Below are 22,281 nucleotides of genomic sequence, written 5' to 3' on the forward strand. Positions count from 1 at the left end.
CTAAGATATTGGTTTTTTGGTCGTATTTGTAATGTTGGGTTATATATCTAGGTTGATGGGTTTTGAAAATGGATAAGGCTGGTTGTTTTGTAGAAAAGAAAGTGGTATTCACGGGTTTTTATAGGTTTGGGCTGTTTACTGGGTTTTGTATGATAGCTAGATAGCCTAATCTGTTTGTAAAGGGATTCAAGACTTCTTTCTTGGGCCTGATCTTTCATAGGTTTGGGGAACCAGTTTGCTTTCTGGTTTTTTGTAGATTTGAGAAACGAGCTTGCTTGTTGGTCTTGTTCACAAATTGTTTCTTCCCAGGGCTTAATCTTCTTGTGTTGGGATCCAAGAAGGCCTTTGAATAATTCTTTATTGTGAACTTTGTTTCTGTTTGACTTTGTTAGGATGATATGTTGATATCTACTGGAGTTTGGGAATAACTTTGATGAATCCTCTTGGGCTACTCCGGAATCACCATCAGCTGTGAATATGTCCAGGGTAGATATAATATTGAATTCAATTGTTTCTGGGAGGGTGTTCCTGTCTTGTAGACCAGATTCATCCTTGTTGATTGTGACGAAGATGTTGTGAATAATATTTCTATCTTCTATGATGAGATGTTCTTCCCACCATTTTTGGAAATGCCCAATGAATCCTATGAATAGGATATAAGCAGTCAACTGATTGCAGCCATGTGATGTTTGATTAAACATAGTTGTGGTTGTCATTTGTTAAGATATCATAAGAAGATCATATCTGATTATTCCATCTATGCTCCATCCACAGATGCCATCTGAATGCTGAAGGATATTGGGTTTTATCCTAAAAATATCAGAATGGATCATTTGAACGTGGTATAGATTTTGGGTGTTTTCTCAGTTGGGAGTATAATCTTGTAAGAAAGTGTTTGAATATGATTTATTTAGGGTAGAAGACCCTTGAAAATTCTGTATGGTATTAACCAAGGTAGTTCTTAGGATTTTTAATTCTAGTTTGGGTAATAGAATAGGAAAGGATTGTTCAATCCTATCCTTTTGGTTTTCCAAAGGTTTGAAAACTAAGTTTGAGAAGTAGATAAGAGGAGTTTTAGGGATAAACTGGGTAAAGATCTTAAAGAGATCTTTTCCAGATGTTTGTGGAAAGATTTTGAAAATACCCTGCGCATGAACTGTTTCTTGGACCATTCTGATCTCAACTTCATGAATGACCAATTTTGTTGATAAAGGTTCAGCCTGGATTTCTTGTTTAGTAGCCTGCCATCCTTCATTTTCTGTTTGAGCGGAGGGATGGTCAATCCTATTCTTTGAAGAATATAAAGGCTGAGGTGGCGTTTGGTAAAAGGGTTTCGGAATGGGGAATTAGAATAAACCCCATGATTCATGTTTGGTTCACTATTATCGGAATTGAAATTTTGGAACGATGTCTAAAAATTTAGCATTCCACCATTCCTTAGTAAGTTGTGGGTTTTGTCCAAAACCCAAGTGTGATTCCTAAATCTTATAATTACATAATATTTAGTATAATTAATATTTATATATATTTATATATTTATATTTATATTTATATTATAACATTTGTATAATTATAATTAATTATATATATAATATTTAATTTAATTAGTTACAAACTTATAATAATGATATTATTATATTATATAATTATATTTATTTAATATATATTATAAATTTATTAATATTATATAATAATATATTTTTAATATATATGTATATTTATAAATGTATATTATATGTACATATAATTATAATATATACATGTATATAATTTTAATAAATTATATAATTATTATTTTAAATATAATAATATATAATAATAACTATATTTAATATGTAATATATATTATATTTATATAAAATATTAGTATAATTAACATTTGTATATATTATATATTTATATTATAACATTTGTATATTTATATTTAATTATATATAATATTTAATTTAATTAGTTACATACTTATAATAATAATATTATTAGTTATATGTATTATATAATATATATTAATCTATGTAATATAATTGATATTATTAATTATACTAATAATTATACATGTTTACTAATAGAAATTATTAATTAGTTATACTAAATTTACTAATACATTTATACTAATATATTTAATTAGTGAAAATTTCTTACATCCCATTTACAAAGAGCCAACGAATCAACATCAACTATAGTAATGATATACATTCCTGGCACTGAACCAAACAAATGTATTGTAATGATTGATTCTATTCTAAATCCAGGATGAATGATTCCGAATCTGAATCCGATTCCAACATGCGAGCCAAATGCCACCTGAATGTGTTGTTTTTGCTCGAACACCTCGAACATCAACCAACTTGGGATGTCGATTGGAGTTCTGGCCAGATTGATTTGAGAAAATACTTCTTATATTTGTGGTTGTCTTTCTAGTTTATTGACGATCCATGTCTCCTCTGTTTGTCCCTTGTATTTGTTAGAAAACCATGCTTCTTCCGTACAAGTCTCCACCTTGAGGCTTGGGTACTCGATATTAAGTACCTTCAGCTTATCAAGCTGCAACTATTTGCATATTATAAAAGAATATATAGATAATTTAGGAATTTCTGCCTGATTATTGTTTGTAGCTTTCTTTTTTGGATTTTTTTCTGAAAAGTAAGTTTGTTGATTGTGCTTCTGGAAGGGAGGTTAAATTTATGGGACAAGGTTGAGATAAATGTTTGTGAAGAATTAGTAGTATTTTGGCTTATAGTCTTAACTGACTGGGTTTCTTGTTTAGAAGAAATAATTCTTGTTTGTGAATTTCTAAAAGTCATAAGCTTGGTAAGCGTTTGAGAAGGAATTTTAGTAGTACCTTCTTTAATGATTGATTGGACTGGACTTTTTCTTCAGAAAATTCTACTTGAAGATTTTTACAGTTTATAGGTTTAGCACTAGGTTGAGTCTTGGTTAAGACATTTATTGTGGAATATCCTATTTCTATGGAATCTCCTACGTCTTTCTCAAGACTAGTGATATTATCAGATTTGTTTATTGGTTGATCAGATAAAATTTTGATAGATTCTTGGTTTGGTGGTTCTACTAGGTTTGATAGACCTACAGGAAAATCTGATTGATCTATAGGTTTCAAGGATTTTTGAGGATCTGGTAAATTTATAGATCCTGGTGTGGATTTGTGAGTTGATGAATCTATGGATTCTGTTAAGGGTTTGTGAGGGGGCTCTAGTGTTTGAGACAGATCTATGGATAGATCTAAAGGTTTTTGCTTGGTTTGGACCAGATCTAGATCTGATGTGCAAACCTGCGTTTTTATAGTTTTTGACATAGAGGATATAGGTTTTGAAATATTTTGGACTGAATTTTTGAATTCAGGTGCGGACACCTGAGATGTTTGAGACTCATACCAGTCAAAGAAGTGAATAATTTGTCTTGTTTTTCTCAAAAAGTCATAAAAAGTTTTCTTGAATATTTTTTCGGGTTTCTTCTTGATATTTGTCAAAAAATTGTTTTCTTTTAAACTGATTGTGGTTTGTAAAGAATTCAGATCTAAGTTTTTGTTTATCAATCTGAAATTCAGGATGTTTATTTTCTAGTTTATTTTGAATAAGAATTGATTGCTCAATCCGAACAATTCTAGTTTGAAGATCATCTAATGGTTTGTTGTTTAAAGAAGAAATGGGAATTCTGGAGTTTGTTCTAACAGATGAAGCCATAAGCAAAGACAAATAAATAATTAGACAAATAAATAATTTAAACAACTTATGATCCTCTTCCCTTTGGCACAGAATCCTTCGGGGTCCATGGAGGATAACCATTTTTTTAAACCGATTATAACAGAGATAGTGAGAAAACTACAAGAAAAGATCTAGATCTAACCTTTTGAGAAAGATTAACTATACATGATGACCATATTTTCTTCATAATAAAGATAGTGATGAGGCTACAAGAATAGATCTAACCTTTTGAAAAAGATTAACTATGCATGACAACTATATTTTCAAACAAAGATCATAATATTAATAGTAAAAACCCATGAAATCAGATATGATCCTTCGACACTTCATTGTCCTGGATCTCGGACCACAGGAACTTCAACATCCCTAGAGGACTGTCAAATCTCATGGATTTGCCTAGACAGGAGATTGGCAATTACAGGCTCCATGTCTCTCAGATAGATCCAAAGACATAAAATCAATACTATAATAAGTTTGAATACATTAGATATTAATCACGAAATTAACCAGTCTCATCAGACAGATCTAAACTTGTAGATCTACACTAGCAACATCATAAATAAAGAAGGATGGTAATTGCGAATTTAAGCAATCTCATCAGACAGATCTAAATTTGTAGATCTATACTAGCAACATCATAATAAGTAAAGAAAGATAGACATCACCCCACTTCCTCCTCTGGCTCTAATACCAGACGGGAAAATAAATGGAATAAATTAAATAAAAAACATAAGAGTTAGGAAGTGGATCGCAGTCGGTCTGTCACTAGTTAGTATAGGCGGTTGAACCAGCCATATATAAATAGAATGTAAAAACAGAATGTAAAACAACTTAGTTTGTTAGCTTAGGCGGTATAACCGGCCATGTATGGTTAGTATAATCAAAACAAATAAAAGAAAAATAAGTAAATGGATATAAGGCAGCTCAGCCGACCATTCAATAAGATAAAATATGAGTTTGTAAGAGAACTTACAATGTTTAGGAAGCTTGCAAGGCTTGCTCCCTTGTTTGAATTCTAAAAACTAAAAACTAAAAACTAAAAACTAAAACAAGTTTGTAGAGAGAAGGGAGAGGTTTCTTCAAGATAGAGAGAGAGTTAAACTTGAAGAATTGGTGTAAGAACGGTGTGTGAATTGTGTTGGATTTGAAGGGTATTTATAGGAAAATTTTCGTGTTGCTACAGTACCCATTACAATAATTTTTACTGTTTGCTACAGTGTACAGTACGTCACAGTGCACAGTTGTCTTTTTGTTATCGTGTTTACATAGTAACTTGTCGGACTCCTACAGTGCTTCCGATGCTACAGTAAAAATAATTTTTTCTAAATTTTGTTCCGATTGAACCAGCTTGAATGTCTCTAGAAGCATTTGTTCAGCAAATCATTGCTGATAATTCTTCCGATGCTTCTTTGATCCATACCTTAATGCTGTGTATTGATTCCTTGTTTATCAAGCAAGTATTTGTTGAGAATCATTTTTTGATTATTGCTTCTCTACATGAAGCATTGTTCTTTCAATGTTTGTACCGAGTAGTTTGAGTTTGCTGCCCCGATGTGATTATATTTGTGGGTGTTGTAGCAAGGGATTCTTTCACCAGTATCCCTATTAAAGTATGTGAGGACCCGCAATTTTTCTTATTTTTATTTTATTTTACTGGCTTAATTAACTATTTACTCACCCGTTTTCTCTGAATAATTTATTTCAACCATTTTAAACTTATTTTCATGGAATAATGTCCCAATTATGTTTTTAAAGCGTTCTGTTAGCAAATTTAATTTTTCGGAGGCTCGTTTAGTAAGGAATAACGAGTTCACATTTTTCGAGGCAATAAATGAATCGAGAGTGTATTAATAATTTTGGAGAATTAAGAATGATTAATAGTAGACTAAGAAAAGTTAATTGAGGAAGATAAAGGTGAATGAGTTCTAGTTAAGCTCTTATAGCGCGCAAATCGGAAGTTCGCGTATATCGAACCGGAACGGTTAAATGGAGATTTAAGAAACTTATACTAGACTATTAAGAGTGAATAATTATAGTGTTAAAGGAATTACAATTGAGGTTTAGTGCACCAGTGAAACAAATCCAAGAGAAATCGGATACGAAACCCGCGCGAGCGACAACTATTAAGAGTTGACTTTTTGGCCCAACACCTATACCTACTATTTCATTCTTCCACTCCAAGTTTCAGCACACAAACCTCTCTCATCTCTCTCCTTAGTGCTGGCTGGAACTAGAGAAAAGAAAGGAAAGAAAGCTCTTCATCCTACTCCATTCTTGCTCCAAATCACCTCCAACTTTGCAACCAACTTCCACTTCACTTGGAGAGCAACTTAAGCTAAGGGCAAAGCATCATCTCACGGTTTTTCTTGGACTTTAGAGGTGCGAAAATTTCTGGTTTATCTCAAGGAGTAGGAGGTAATCATCCAACCATTTAATCTTGGCTTTAGTGGGTTTAATTGTTGCTATGAAGCTGGTAGCCTCATTATGGTTGTTGTTATTTGGATTTAAATAGTTGGAGTGGGCTCTATAAATTGTCACATTTGATATATGGGCTGAGATGATGATATAATGATTGTTTGATGTTGTTTACATGTTATTTGAAGAGATTATGGATAGAAAATGAAAGAAAGGTTGAAGGAAATTTCCTAGGAAAGTTGACCGAAAATCTGTTCTGTTTTGCCGTGGCTTTAACTCGAATTTTTGTTGCTCAAATGACTTTGAAACTGATGTAGATATGTTGTATATGATGTGTAGAAAGTTTCTACCAAGAATCATTTAATTTGATTGAGTAAAAGTGGAAATTTCGAAATTTTGGAAATCTGAAAAAGTGTGTTCAGATGATCTGGACAGAGCACCTTTGAATGAACATATCTCTCTGTACGGAGGTCGGAATTGAGTGCCATCAGCGGCATTCGAAACTAGACATCCGTAGTTTTCTAACGGTGTAAAATGCATCTCCTAATTCGAACTAAGTGAACCATAGTAGTTCGTCAAAATTCCCTGTTCTGTTCTGCTGCTCTGTTCGAGTAGCAGTAATAAGCCGGGGTTTGTCGCTTGAATTCGAGCTACATATGAACTGATTTTCAAAACAATTTCTTCTGATGAAATGTAACCTTTTGAATCTAGTTTCCAACTATATCAACCATGCTCAATTTTAAGTTGAATTGAGTGAGATGTGGTCTAATTATCGAACTGTACCAAAGCTAGAAAACCCTAATTTTGCTAGCCGAATGGCCTAGCTTGACTTGGGACATGTTGTTTTGAAAATGTTGGATTCGATCACCTATCAAATGTATATTAGATGTTTCCTGGACCTTAGTGTCACAAATGAACCAAATTGGAGTTGATTTCATTGGGCCAAATGTTTGAAAAGGGGAAAAGGAAGCAAGAAGACAGATTTGTCTTGGAAATTCCTTGAACTTTGGTAGTTTAGTTAACTACCTTCCTGTGTGAATTTTCAAATGAAATTTGATAGAGGAGTAGTCCTCATATGGAAGTTGAATTGTACCAATTTTGGTGTCAATCTAAGACCATTTCAATATACAAATGATGTCCCAAATCTGGAAAATATGCAAACAGTTTTCAATTTTTGGCCAAATTTGAGCTGCTATATCTTGACGCTCGAAACTCCAATTTTTGTTCCGCTTGTGTGTTTTAAACCTTGATTGGAATTCTAATTGAGTTACAAATTTCATGGGCTAGTTTACGTTCTGTGAATTTTGCCGAATTTCCAAAGCTTGCCGAAAACTAAGACTGAAACTGCCTATAGGTTCGAATCAGCCATTTTAAGCTGAATTTTGAATATCCTCTGTTTTGAATCTTGGAAAAGTGTCTTCTAGGAACTTTTAGTACTTTGGAACTAGTTTCCAACGGTACCAAGTTTTTCAATTTTGGACCTACTGAGTGGAAGATCCAATTTTTCAAAAATTGCTCCTTAAAACTGAAATTTTCAAAATTGATGGGAAATGAATCTTTAGAAACTCTTCACTACCCTTCGATATTGAATGACTGTTTTAAACTTGATTTCATGAAGAAAATCAGTTTCCCTTGTGTTATTAAACGCCACTTTTGAGTCTTGATTTACGAGTAATTAAGGCTCTCTTTCATGATATTTTCTTAGTATTGTACAAATGTACAACCTTCCTTGTTAACGAGGGGTTTACAAACAATAGTGTGTTATAGCCAATTATTATTTGCTCAGGCGCTCAAGGGGACCTTCAAGAGGATCTCGAAGCGGAAGTCTAAAAGTTTGTTTGAGCACTTACACTCTATTTTGAATTGGTGAGTGTTCCATATAGGAGTATATGACTTGAATAGTTTACGACATATTTACTCCATGGTCATTATTTGTTTAATTGTTAAGTGCTACCGATAATTGCTCCTATGAACTTTTCTACCGTTTTAAGGCGAGTGTGTACTTTATCTCACTCGCCCTACTAAAGTGACAAATTTCTACCGTTAACCGTGACCTACTTATCGTTTACCGATTTATTTGAACTACTTACCGTTTACCGATCTATTTGATTACTTACCATTTACCGATTTACTTGATTACTTGCGCATGTTGTAAGCTCTAAGCTAAACTAGATCCTGCCCTTGGTTACTAACCTGCTCGAGCCAGGACTGGGCTCGGTCGGGTAGGTTGGAACCCTGGACCACCGTTTCGGTATACTCGAGTATTATCACTGGAGGGATAAGGTGATGGCCAGACAGCTCGAGGGGATCTGAAGTTATAAGGTGAAGTTGACCGAAATGGTTCCACTGGAACACCGTATCCTTTAATATGTGTTTATTTCTGTAGAATGATAACTGTTTCATGTTAATGTGCCAATGTGCAATCTTGGACCATACATGTGTTATGCTCAAATTACTTGATTTATTAGAACTGTTAGAGTGTCTTGGAACCTCATTGGGTTGTTTAACTCATTCCACGTTTTTGTTTTCCTTAACAGGGTTCAAAACCGAGAGTGCTCGTGAACAGTACTCAGTTGTTTTCTTTTGGAGACTTTAAGTTGTATTATAGTAGATGACTATAATACATATTCCGTTGTGTTGTATTTAAGGTTAAAGGTTAACTAATTGTAAGTATAAAATGTTTTGGAGTACTTTATATATATATTGAAATTATTTGAAGTATTTCTAGTTTTGAATTATGGATTGTAGTGAGCCCCGGCGAGAGTTGGGCAGGCATTCCGCGGATACCCTTGGATTCGCCCTTGGGAGAAGTGGGGGTGTCACAAAGTATATGATGTCAAAGTTTCTGATTCTGGATTCTTTTCTCTCGTTTTCAAGATAGTGATATTCCATCCATAGACGTGAGAAAGTATCATCTCTGAGTTTGATTTCGAAGGATTGAGTAGGATCTTCAGGAATTAGAAATGGATTTTCATTCTCTTCAGTTTCCTAAATCCAGTTTATTGTTGAAGTCTCATCAATTGCTTGGAATTGGTTTGAGATTGTTTCATCAGGTATCCAATTTGAAGTAAATTCCACAGTTATCCAGTTTGAGGATGATTCCTCAGGGATCCACTCCTAATTAGTCTGATTTTGATTTGATGATGTTTGGCGCTCATTAGTTTGATTGTTGGATATTTCTCATATGAGAATTGGTTTTGTATATTTGAAAATTTGAATTCGATATTAAATTTGGGATTGCTGGTTTTTGTGAGAGCTTTTAAAAATTGGATTGGAATGAGATTTTTAGGAATATAGTTTTGGTCTGTCCATATATCAAATAGGGCTTTAGCTTCGATTACATAATTGCCAACAATTAATAATCATATTTAGATTTACTATTCTAGAAAGAACTGAGAATTGTTGTTCAAGTTTACAAGGTTGGTCGTTTCTTTTTGAGGATTTCGAATAGGAAATTTGTCAAGGATTTCTAGAAAATCTTGGAGTTTTGATTTGCAAAGGTTTTGTTTGGGGATTTTGAAGCTGACTTTTTCTAGCATATCAAAGAGAATGATTTTGATTAAAGGATTTGAAACTTGGTTCAGGTAGGGTTGTATTTTTCCTGTTTCTTCAATGGTGTTGAGAAGAAGATTTTGGTTTTTGACCATAGGTTCTTCTTTTTCATCTTCATCACTGGTGGTTTGGGAGGAGGATGTTGGAATATAATTGTCATATTCTTCTTCTCGTTCAGATTTGTCAATATCTGATTCGATCAAAAATTTGCCAGTTGGGCTTTGTTTTGGCTCGCTAGTTCTAAGATACTGATTTTTTGATTGGATTTGTAATGTTGGACTATATGTCTAGGTTTATGGATTTTGAAAATGGATAAGACTGGTTGTTTTGTAGAAGAGAAAGGATTTATAAGTTTGGGTTGCTTATTGGGCTTTGTATGATGGCTAGATAGCCCAATCTATTTCTAAAGAGATTCAAGACTTCTTTTTTGAGTTAGATCTTGTATAGGTTTAGGAACTTGGCTTCCTTTCTGATCTTCTGTAGATTTGAGAAACCAGCCTGCTTGTTGGTCCTGTTCACAAGTTGTGTCTTCCCAGGGCTTAATCTTCTTGTATTGGGATCCAAGAAGGCCTTTGAAGAAATCTTTGTTGTGAACTTTGTTTCTGTCTGACTTTGTCAGGAATATATGTTGATATCTACTAGAGTTTGGGAATAACTTTGATGAATCTGCTTGGGCTATTCCTGAATCATCATCAGATGTGAATATTTCCAAGGTATTGCATACCACTGTTTCTGGGAGGATGTTCCTGTCTTGTATGATGAGATGTTCTTCCCACCACTGCCCAACAAATCCTGTAGATGGGATATGAATAGCTAACTGTTTGCAGCCATGTGATGTTTGATTAAATATAATTGTAGTTGTCATCTATTGAGATGTCATAAGAAGATTGTATCTGAATATTCCATCTATGTTCCATCCATGGATGTCATCTAAATGTTGAAGGATATTGGTTTTATCCTGAAAATATCAAAATGAATCGTTTGAGGGTGGTATAGTTTTGGATTTTTTCTCGGTTGGGAGTATAATCTTGTAATAAAGAGTTTGGATATAATTTGTTTAGGGTAGAAGACCCTTGAAAGCTTTGTATTATATTAACCAAGGTGTTTGTTGGAATTTTTAATTCTGGTTTGGGTAGTGGAATAGGAAAGGATTGTCCAATCCTAACTTCTTGGTTTTCTGATTGATTTAAAGGCTTGAAAAGTAAGTTTGAGAAGTAGGTATTTGGAAGAGGAGTTTTTGAGATAAATTGGGTAAAGAGATTGAAGAGGTATTTTTCTGGATAGATTGTAAGAATATTCTTGTCATGAGTATAGGCTGCTTCTTGGTCAATTCTGATCTCAACTTCATGAATGACCAATTTTGTTGAAGTAGATTCTGCCTGAATCTCTTGTTTGATGACTAATTTTGTCAGAGAAGATCTTGTCTGAGTTTTTTGCCGGATGCGTTTGATAGCTTGTCATTTTGTATTTTTTGTTTGAGAAGAGGGATGATCAATCCTTTTCTTCCAGGAATATAAAGACTGGATGTATTGATTTTTCTTCAATATCTGGTTTTTCTGACTCCATTTGATGGGTCTGATGGGTCTTGGAATATTGATTCGAGATCTAGTCAGCTTTGATAGATATAATTTTTTAGATACTCCTTGTATTTGAGACTGTCTCTTTAATCTGTTGAGGATTCATGTCTCCTCTGTTTGCCCCTTGTATTTGTTGGAAAACCATGTTTCTTCTGTATAAGTTGCCACCTTGAAGCTTGGGTACTCAATATTACGTAGTTTCAGCTTACCAGGTTGCAACTTTTCGTATGTCATGAAAGAGTATATAGATAATTTGGGAATTTCTTCCTGATTATTGTTTGTAGAATTTTCTTTTGAGTTTTTCCAAAAAATAAGTTTGCTACTAGAAGGGAGATTAAATTCATGAAATAAGTTTGAACTAAATAATTGTGAAGAATTTTGAATTATATTCTTAACTGACAGGGTTTCTTGTTTGGAAGAAATAATTCTTGTTTGTGAATCTCTAATGATTTTAGTAAACGTTTGAAAAGGAATTTTAGTAGTATTTTCTTTAATAATTGTTTGGACTTTTTCCTCAGTAAATCTTTGTCGAGGATCTTTTACAATTATAGGTTTGACACTGGGTTGAGTCTTGGTTAAGACATTTATTGTAGAATATCTTATATCTATTGTATCTCCTATGTCTCTTTCAAGACTAGTGGAATTGTGAGAATTATTCATTGGTTGACTGGATACTAGAATTTTTGAAGTTCTGATAGAATCTTGATTTGGTAAATCTACTAGGTTTGATAGACCTACAAGAGGTTTTGGTAGATCTATAAGTTTATTTTTCAAGAATTTTTGCAGATCTGATAGGTTTATAGATCCTGGTATGGATTCATGGATTGAAAAGGTTTTGGTGAATTTGCTGGGTTTATATGGGTTGATTTTGGTGGATCTATTGATTCTGCTGGGAGTTTATGAGAGGATTCTGGTTCATGAATTGTTTGAGGCATATCTATGGATAGATCTAAGGATTTTATCTTTGTTTGGACTTGATCTATGAGATCTGGTGTAGAAACCTGTATTTGTATAGTTTTTGGCATAGAAGATACAGGTTTTGTTTGGACTGGATCTATGGGTTCTGGAGCAGACACGATCTAACCTTTTGAGAGAGATTAACTATATATGACGACCATATTTCCATCATAATAAAGATAGTGATGAGGCTATAAGAATAGATCTAACCTTTTAAGAAAGATTAACTATGCATGACGACTATATTTCCAAACAAAAATCATAATATTAATAGTAAAAACCCATGAAATTAGATATGATCTTTCAACACTTCACCGTCCTAGATCTCGGACCACAGGAACCTGAACATCCCTACAGGACTGCCAAATCTCATGGCTTTGCCTGGACCGGAAGTTAGCAATTACAGGCTCCATATCCCTCAGACAGATCCAAAGTCATAAAATCAATACTATCAATACTATAATAAGTTTGAATACATTAAATAATAATCACGAAGTTAACTAGTCTCATCAGACAGATCTAAACTTGTAGATCTACACTAGCAACATCATAAAAAAAGAAAGACATTAAAAGGACCAAGAGATGTGATTTTTTTATTTAGATTAGTAGCCTATGGGTTTTGGATTCTTGAACATCTCTTTCTGGGGCTTTTTATTTTATTTTCTGTGATTCTATAGCCTGTGCCTTCGGAATATGATAGTAGTAACATAAATGAAATTATTAGTGATGGCATAGCCCTAGAAAAAAAATAAAGCATTTGAGAGTTTTCTATTAGTTTTTCTGTGAAAGAGCACTTAGTGGTGGTTATTGAGATTGAAGGTACACATAGTGGTGGTTGTCGAGATTGACAGATGGTAGTGTTGGGAGTTATGGTGGTAGAGAAAATAATCTATGAGGGCTTTTATTTGCTTTTTTAAACTAGGAGAGTAATATAGGATTTTTATATCAAATTTGTGTCTTTTTAAATATTTTTTATTCAAATAGAAAGTATAAGGAAGGTTATTGTAATTTTAAAAATTAAAGCGGAGCTAGATGAAATTATCACAAATTTTAGGGAGGTTTATGAAATTATCCCTTCTTCCAATGCACTGGTGTTAATGAGATGTGGTTCTATTTAGAGTTGCAAAAGAGTCGAGTTAAATCGAATTTTGGTCTAATCAAGCTAGCTTGACTTAGTTTCATGAAACTTGAAATTGACGAACTCTTAATATAAAACTCAGTTCAAGCTTGAACTCAAATTTGAGGGCTAGTCGATCTCAAGTTCCAACCTAGCTATTTGAGCTCAAATAGATTTAAAAAAATAAATTTTATATTTTAAATAGATAAAATAGACATTTTAGCTTAATAAACATTAAAGCTATTGCGAAGATACATGAAATTTTACTATCAATAAATGAAAATTTTAAAATATATAAGTTTGAGGTGGTTTGATAAACTAACAAGTTGAATATCTCTATACTTGGCTCACTAAACCAAATTGAGCTTGACTCTAGTTCAATCGATTCGAGGTTGAGTCGACTTTTGACCAAATCTGTTTGGTTCATGTCCAACTCTTGTCCTACCACTGGCTATTGTAGGAGGGCTGGAGGAAGCAATTTGCCCCCCTCCAAGTGCCTAATATTTTACGACTCAGTTTATATTTTACTTAATACTTTTAAAAGTTCTTGTAGAAATTAGATTTCTTTCCTACAAAAATTTAGAAACCTTATATGTGTTATTAAAATATCAATGCTTTCACTAATATCCTTGTAACAATTAGACTTTAGTCCTCAAGTTTTTCACAAAAATGTAAAAGTGCATATTTAAGTACATATCTTTACTAGTTTTGCAGTCCAAATCTCAACTTCTAGTTCCTCCAAATAAATACAATAATGTGACCTCTTCCTTGCCTTGAACATTTTTACCTTCAAGCTTGGCTCCTTTGAAAAGTAGCAACTAGCAACTGCCTTGGCTTCTCAATTAGTGTATTAATTTGAACCAAAGAATGTGAGTAGCATATAATTCTCACAACATTTATCATGGACTTTCTAAGCAGAAAATTGAAATTTCATGAACTACCATTTCGAGAACATTTGTAACATTAGATAAATGGTCTTCGCATAATCCAAAAGAATAATCCAAATGCAGTAGTGACAATTTCGGTACAAGACCAAATGGGTTGATCCAATCATATAAAATATTAGACAGTGAAAAAAATTGCCACCTATAGGTTTGCTGACAAAAATATATCAAAATTAGTTCGCACATATTTCTGACAGTATATGGAGCACTATCTTTGTATGCAAGAATAGGTTCAACAGCTTGTTCAAACTAATCAGCATTAATTTGTATATGATGAATGTATAATCAACTTTAATAGCTATATATACACTTTACGTTTTATATTTTTTGGTTTAAAGGGAACTCCAACCCTTGTGAGGAAGAAAGGGGACAAGGACTGGAGAATCAAACAAGGAACCTCCTGATTTTGGGGAAAGGGTAGTCCTAACAAAATTTTCCTATCAAATTACTACCAAATTACTGGCAATGTTCTCGTTATTGGACATGATGAGTCAATGATACTGAACCCCTAAAGCATTCTTTGGAGTTGGCTAATCAATGGATAGCATTGGAGTTGATCCATTAAACTTATTATTACCTCATGAAGTGAGAGGACATGAGCCACTAAATCAGCCACAAAAGAAGTGGATTGTCTTCAGCAGTTACTTCCAACACCAATTGAGAAGCATACTACTATAAATATTTGGAAAGATACCAGATGAGGAATCCAACACTTAACATAAAAAACAATTTAGAGAAAAATCTCTTCAAAAATAATAGTCTTCATAAGGGTGCGCTCATTTTAGAAATCTTAGTAGAATCGTAGGGTAGCATTAGGATTTCCAAAATTTTCATAGAGTTTCTTAGGTTTCAATAGGATTTTCGTGTGTTCAATCACCTTTATTACGCTCGACATAGGTTCGGTAACTAATGCTTTATAGTTGATATGAATTTCAAGTCATACCAAGCAAGTCTCCTTTTCTTTCAACCATTCTTTACAGTTTCCATGCAATCTTTACAATTTCCATCAATCTTTACATTTCAAGTTAAGTGACCTTTGCACGCAATAAAATTTCAAGTGTGCAAAAGACAACAACATACACGACAAATATGCAATATATAAATTTAAGAAAAATATGAGTACAATCTCCGGAATTTTCTCAAATTTGTAGAAAGACTCCTTCGATTCTTCTCTTCAAACACTAATCAAAGGGTTTCGTAGCTTGTTCTTGGATCGATCATCGATTCCTTCAAATCTTGATATAGAGGATTTGAATAATTTAATGAACTCGAACACTTGAAAATTCAAGTTTTGATGTGAGGAAGATTTGAAGAACTTGGAAATGTAGAGCTTTTGTAGCTTGAGCTTCAGAAGACTTGAGCGTATGAGATGTGTCATGATGTGTCTCAACTTTGGTGGAGTGACCCTCTATTTTTAGTTGTGGTATGAGATAGAGGTTGAAGACATGTATGCCATTTTACTTGTCTTGCAAGACATACAGTCATATTAGGACTGTGCCAATTTAAATATTATCTCTTCATTTTATATTTATTAATAAATAGATAATATTAATGAATACTTCCTTGATTAGCTAGACTTGTAGGGACATATGATGTGGCACCATTTGATTGGACAAACTATTGCAGTATATAAGACATATACATGGATTAAATAACTCTAAATATTATTTCTTTAATAAAGAAATAATTACTTAGATATTTATCCATAATTTTGCCAAGTTACAGAGACATGTAATATGGCATAATTTGAATAGCAGAGATATCCCGGCAATTTTTATTACTACAACACCTCATCTTGACATGTAGAGAGACACGATTGGTAGCCGAATAGCCAAACTTCCAAAGTTCCAAGTATGTATGTCCTATGGCAATATCCAATTGAATAAAAATAAGTCATAGAAATCATTTATAGACCAATGGTAATTTTTAGAATTAATTAAAATTCTATTGTCTATAAATGCCCCATCAAAACTTATTTGTGAATGCTGAAAATTGAAGTGGATCTGAATGAACAAGTTTTGATATTTTTTCCTTCAACTTGATTTGAATGTCATAAGAGCAAGACTTTAATATTAAAATCCATAAATAGAGTTGTATTCGAGGCTCTATAAAGCTTTATGTCCATGGCTTTTTAATTTAGTAGTATTGGAATAGTCATGCAAACTTTCGAAGGTGATTGAATGAATTAGTACTTTCAATTTCCAAGGTGAAGCTTCATGTCTACCGCCTCACCTATAACTTTCTTTAGCTTCAAAAATCCAACACTATGTGTGCCTATTATTCCAAAGCCGAACAAGAAACCAATTGCTTTAGAAGAATTCCGAGTAAAATTTGAAATTCATCAAGAGTCTGCTAACCACGCATAACGAAATCTGATTAATCAAGCTTGATGTCCCGAGGCCAAATTGATGTTGGAATCATAATTGACATTGAACTCAATTTCCCAATTTCTTCATGAATTGACTCTAGCCAATAAAGCTTGCATGATTCACTTTTCAATTGTATATGAAATCATTTATTTTCAATATCTTAACAACAAACCATGCGGGATTGGGAGTTTACTCTTATCCAAATTAGAATCACCTTTCATCCGGATTTTCTTTTGACCCAACACAATGCTACTAGTATAAATAATCAAGACTAAAGCCATAAATTCACTTGTGAAAAGCTAGGAACAACAATAATAATTTTCTGCTATTGCCAAGTCACTTTCTCATTGCTATTACCTCTTTCTCGCTGCTCATAATTTGAAAATTGCTGTCCGGAATTGCTACTGTTGCTAGTGCAAGCATTTGTCGATGCTAGTGTAGAATTTTATTGCTAACATCGCGCTGATTTAGAGGTGATTATCTCGAGTCATTGTTCACCTTTCATAAATATTCATATTTTTAACTTGGTAGTTACTTTGTATGCAAGATATAGAAGATTTTGTGTGACGACCTCACCTCTACTTAGGGCGTACCCCAGGGTTTAGCGGACCGCCTGCCCAACTCTCACCAGAACTCACTCACTCACCTCAAGAAAATAGGGTGAAATCTCAAGAATAAAGGAAATAACAATTCCCAAGTTTGGAACATACAAATACATTCATTTCTATCTCAAACATCCATACAATCCCAAATATATCAAAAGATATGATACATTCAACCCTAATTGAGCGACTAGTGCGAGTACAATCGTAAAATTTCCTAAAACTAGACTACACTAGCCTGTACAAGTCTCGCGCCTCGCTTGTATCCCCTGTAAGGAAAAGCGTGGAATGAGCTAAAAGCCCAGTGAGGTTCCCATACACATAATCAAATAATTAAAACAAGAACATTAGTCATTTAAGAACAACCAATCAGGAAAACATTTACAACATAAAAGCAATGAGAACACACTCATTAAAAGGATACATGCTCACGTGGAGCCATTTGTTCATTCATTCGCTAACCATTTTCCTTATTCCTCCAATTATTAGAAAACATTTGCAAGTGAAAACTCCTCCAATGTTCTTGACATTCATTCATTGATTTCATTTCCCGCCACTAGCCAATTCATTGGCCAGTCTCCACCAATCTTCGTGGTCATACTCGAGTATACCAAACATTATCCCAGGGTCACCAGTCGCCCGACCGAGTCCGCTTCTGACTCGAATCGACTGGCAATGAAGGGCAAGGACCCAGTTCAGCCAAAAGGCTTACATTCATGCACAAGTAGCATTTAATCATTGAAAATTTCACGTTTATTTAGGTCGAGTACGATAAACTACATACTCGCCTCGCAAAAATTCATTTTAGCAATCATTGAAAACATTTAACATTTAATCAAACATTCACAACAATCCACATAGTCATTTGAAGCATAACCTACAAGAACACTCACCAAAGATCTAGTGCTTTTCAAAAATCGCATTCAGGTCCAACTCCTTGGTTGGAGTCCAAATCTGCGATAAAATATCATTTAAGAATGTAAAACTCTCTAAAGTTCGAAACATAGGAGTTTCGCCTCAAGAAAATCAAATAAATGAAACTTGTTTAAGTGGTGGTCATATGGCTTATCAAACCGTAGAAAACTCATGCTCGCTCTTTTAGTTTCGATAGAGAAGTAATTGATATTCTTCAAGTAACACTTAGTATAAAAACTCGAGAAAATCGTCTTTTAGGTGTCGCTACTTTTACTTGTTAAAGGGTACGAGTTTCGGCAAACTTTTCAACTTATGTACCTCTTACTAAAGAAAAATCAAATACCATAAACAAGTAAAATTTGCTTCAACTTCGAGTCGTCGGTCAAGTCTCAAGTTCACTTGTCTAAGCCTAGAGCGAAAATTTGGGCGGCATGCCCTTTGTATTTAGCTATTTTTCAACCATTTATGACTTCATTTTTTTTCCTCAACTCAGCCCAATTCAATACATAAATAAGCTTAACATAATATCTCTTTAACTCGGCTCAATGTCATCCAAAAATAAGTCAATTCGAGCAATGCAACCATCCAAATCAAAGCTAGAAGCTAGAAACTAGTTTTAAAGACAAATAGCTAAGCAGCAGGTTTGACATCTCTCGGCGTTTTAGTCACAACTGAAACTATGCTTATTGGATTAGGGTAAATTTTATGGCGTTTCGAAGCTGAGACAGAGACCTACATTTCCTATGAAGACATAGACACCCAGTTCATTTATTTTCAAGGTCAAAATATGAAATTTCTGAGAAAACAGAAAGCTGCCTGTGAAATAGGGTTTTTGGCAATCAGAGGTATTTTAGTCATTTCACGTGATTCAGAGCTCCGATCAAGTTGAAATGTTACACGAAGATTGCTAACTCCATTCCCTACAACTTTCATGTTTTGAGTAAGGCCTGATTCGGCCTTTATCATGGACGAATATGCAGTACAGAAACAGGGTAGAATCCACTACAATTGCTGGAAATTCACTTCTACTCTACAACTTCATGATGTCTTCCATAAAACTTCCATATTCAAGTCATCTATCCAATAAAATGCAACATAAGAAAGGAAAGAAGAGTTTCTTAGCTTAATACCTCAAGACCCCAAGAGAAGTTGCAAGACAAGAACTTTTTTCCTCAAGTGACTCCACCAAAAGCTTCCCTCCAAGCATAGCTTAAGATTAATCGGTGTAGATTTGGGTTGGTGTTTGAATCCCTCATGGATTGAGCATGAAATCGAGGCTAGGAAAATGGAAGTTTTTCTCTCTTTTCTTGTCTCTTAAATTCGGCCAAAATGAGGGAAAATGATAGAATTTTGGTGAAATATTCAAGATAAATACTAGGGAGGTCTTTGGTCAAAGGTGGTGTTGTTTGCCAACACTTGGCATCCCCCAATTTTTTCTTTTTTTTTTCCTTTCCTTTAGTCAATAATGGTGGCTGACCTAAGGGTTAATTTAGGGAGGATTAGATGAAATAAAAATAAGGAGATTAGGGTAAGAAAGTATTGGTCAATTGGGGTACTCAATCGGAAGCAAACGGTGCATGTCGGTTCAAGTCTATTTTTCTTAACTCTCTTGTACTTGTATTTTTTACTTATGGTTCACTAGCTTATTATTATCACTTCTAATCACACACTTTTTCTTATCTAAAACTCACTGTTAACCACCACATTTAATACACACACCTCACCAAATGATCAGATGGCCAAAATATGCGAAAACCCTGATTTATGCTAACTATAAAACTAAAGGTACAACCCTTGATTCTATGATTTATTGTAACTATTGAGGGAGTAAATGAGTAGTAAAGATGTTATAAAGTAATCTAATCAAAATAAGAAGGAAATTTAAGAAAATATGAGCGAATTTTCCGGTCGTCACATTTTGTACCATTGATTTGCATGCATGCTTTAATTTTTTTTTAATTAATAGGGATGCCATCCCTTAATTTATTTATATCCGAAAAGAGTATAGCAAATTAGAGGGGGGCCAAACCTGACCTCTGTTAAAGTAAAAGGGACAGTTAAGGATCAACAATAATACGCACATATGAAAAATTTGCGAATCTAAACACATAACAAATGAATCGAACGAAATCATCCACATGAGGGTGCCCCACATTTGTGGGATTGTGAGTGAGCATGGGAATTTGATTTAACATCTTGACGTGTTTGCATTGTTTTACCTTTTTTTGAAAGCTGCTTCCTAGCTTTCTTTGCATGCTTTAATTCATTTTGGCACTTTGCATGTGATGAAGCTTTACAAACCAGTTTGCCATGTCTTGAACTTGGGAAATTGAATCATCAACTTATTCGAAGGTAATGTGGCTTTCGGATTCCTAAAGCTTGTGAGCATTCCTTCATGTTCTGTTGATAAATCACAAGTATCTCAACCAACTTGCATTGAAATCTCAACACTTCATAATTGTTTAACAAATCAAAGTGATAATCAGAGTTTCACCATGAAATTGATTAATATATTGGCCACCTTAATTGCATGCATGACTCCTTACAATTGAAACTCCACCGATTCATGTGTCTGGTCAACTTGCCATCCGAAGTCTAATACTCAAACATGCCTTGATACATGATTGATTTGCTAAAATAACATATACTCTAACCTCTTTATCAATTGTTTGTCAACATTCCATCTCACTTTTGCTTGCAGTTTATTGTTAGAACCAATTTCAATAGAAAACCAGCACCCCGCTCAAGGAATTTGAAACTCAACAAGTAGGTAACTTGGTTACCAAAGTTTCACAAAAACAAATTCTTTTCGTCCACTTACGTTTGTTTTTACAAAATTTCAGCAACCATGTAAATTAAGAACTATGTCATGGCACTACCACATATTTCATTAACAGATGAACGGAGAGGATCTCAATCGAAGAGTTTGTCATTATATGTTAATAAACCCTCAATTGTCATCTTTGTTGAGTTTTTTTCACCTCTTGAATGATCCTTTCATCTTGAAGATTGGACGAGCAAGTGGACTAAGAAAATTGTACCACCATTGACTTTTTCTACAATGTCACGAAAGGAGGAAGTGGTTGTGTTAAATTTATCGTTTCACAATAGAGATCTAGGAATAGCCAAATTCACGCTTCTAATTGTGAGCTTCAATATTGATAAAGCTATGTGGAAAATTCCTTCATCGTTCTTTGGCGAGGCATGCTTCACTTCACACTATTGGAAATGGGTCGAGGAATCCTTGGAAAGTATAAAGAGGTGCTCACACGTGCTGGCATATTTGAACTGTCTGGTCAACTTGATTAATACATTGACCACCATAATTGCATGCATGACTCCGTACAATTGAAACTCCACCGATCCATGTGTCTGGTAGACTTGCCATCCGAAGTCTAATACTCAAACATGCCTTGATATATGATTGATTTGCTAAAATAACATAAACTCTAACCTCTTTATCAATTGTTTGTCAATATCCCATCTCACTTTTGCTTGCATTTTATTGTCAGAACCAATTTCAATAGAAAATCAACATCCTGCTCAAGGAATTTGAAACTCAACAACTAGGTAACTTGATTACCAAAGTTTCACAAAAACAAATTCTTTTCGTCAACTTACGTTTGTTTTTACAAAATTTCAACAACCATGCAAATTAAGAACTATGTCATGGCACTACCACATATTTCATTAACAGATGAACGGAGAGGATCTCAATCGAAGAATTTGTCATTATGTTAATAAACCTGCAATTGACACCTTTGCTGAGTTTTTTTTACCTCTTGAATGATCCTTTCATCTTGAAGATTGGACCAGCAAGTGGACTAGGAAAGTTGTACCGCCATTGACTTTTTCTACCATGTCACGAAAGGAGGAAGCGGCTGTGTTAAATTCATCGTTTCACAATAGAGATTTAGGGATAGCCAAATTCACGCTTCTAATTGTGAGCTTCAATATTGATAAAGCTACATGGAAAACTTCTTCCTCCTTCTTTGGCGAGGAGTGCTTCACTTCACACTATTGGAAATGGGTCGAGGATATCCTTGGAGAGTATAAAGAGGTGCTCACACGTACTGGCATATTTGAACTGTCTACACGTCAAGGTTCTCCT

This window comes from Coffea eugenioides, chromosome 3, assembly GCF_003713205.1.
Source record: "Coffea eugenioides isolate CCC68of chromosome 3, Ceug_1.0, whole genome shotgun sequence".
NCBI classification, from domain to species: Eukaryota; Viridiplantae; Streptophyta; class Magnoliopsida; order Gentianales; family Rubiaceae; genus Coffea; species Coffea eugenioides.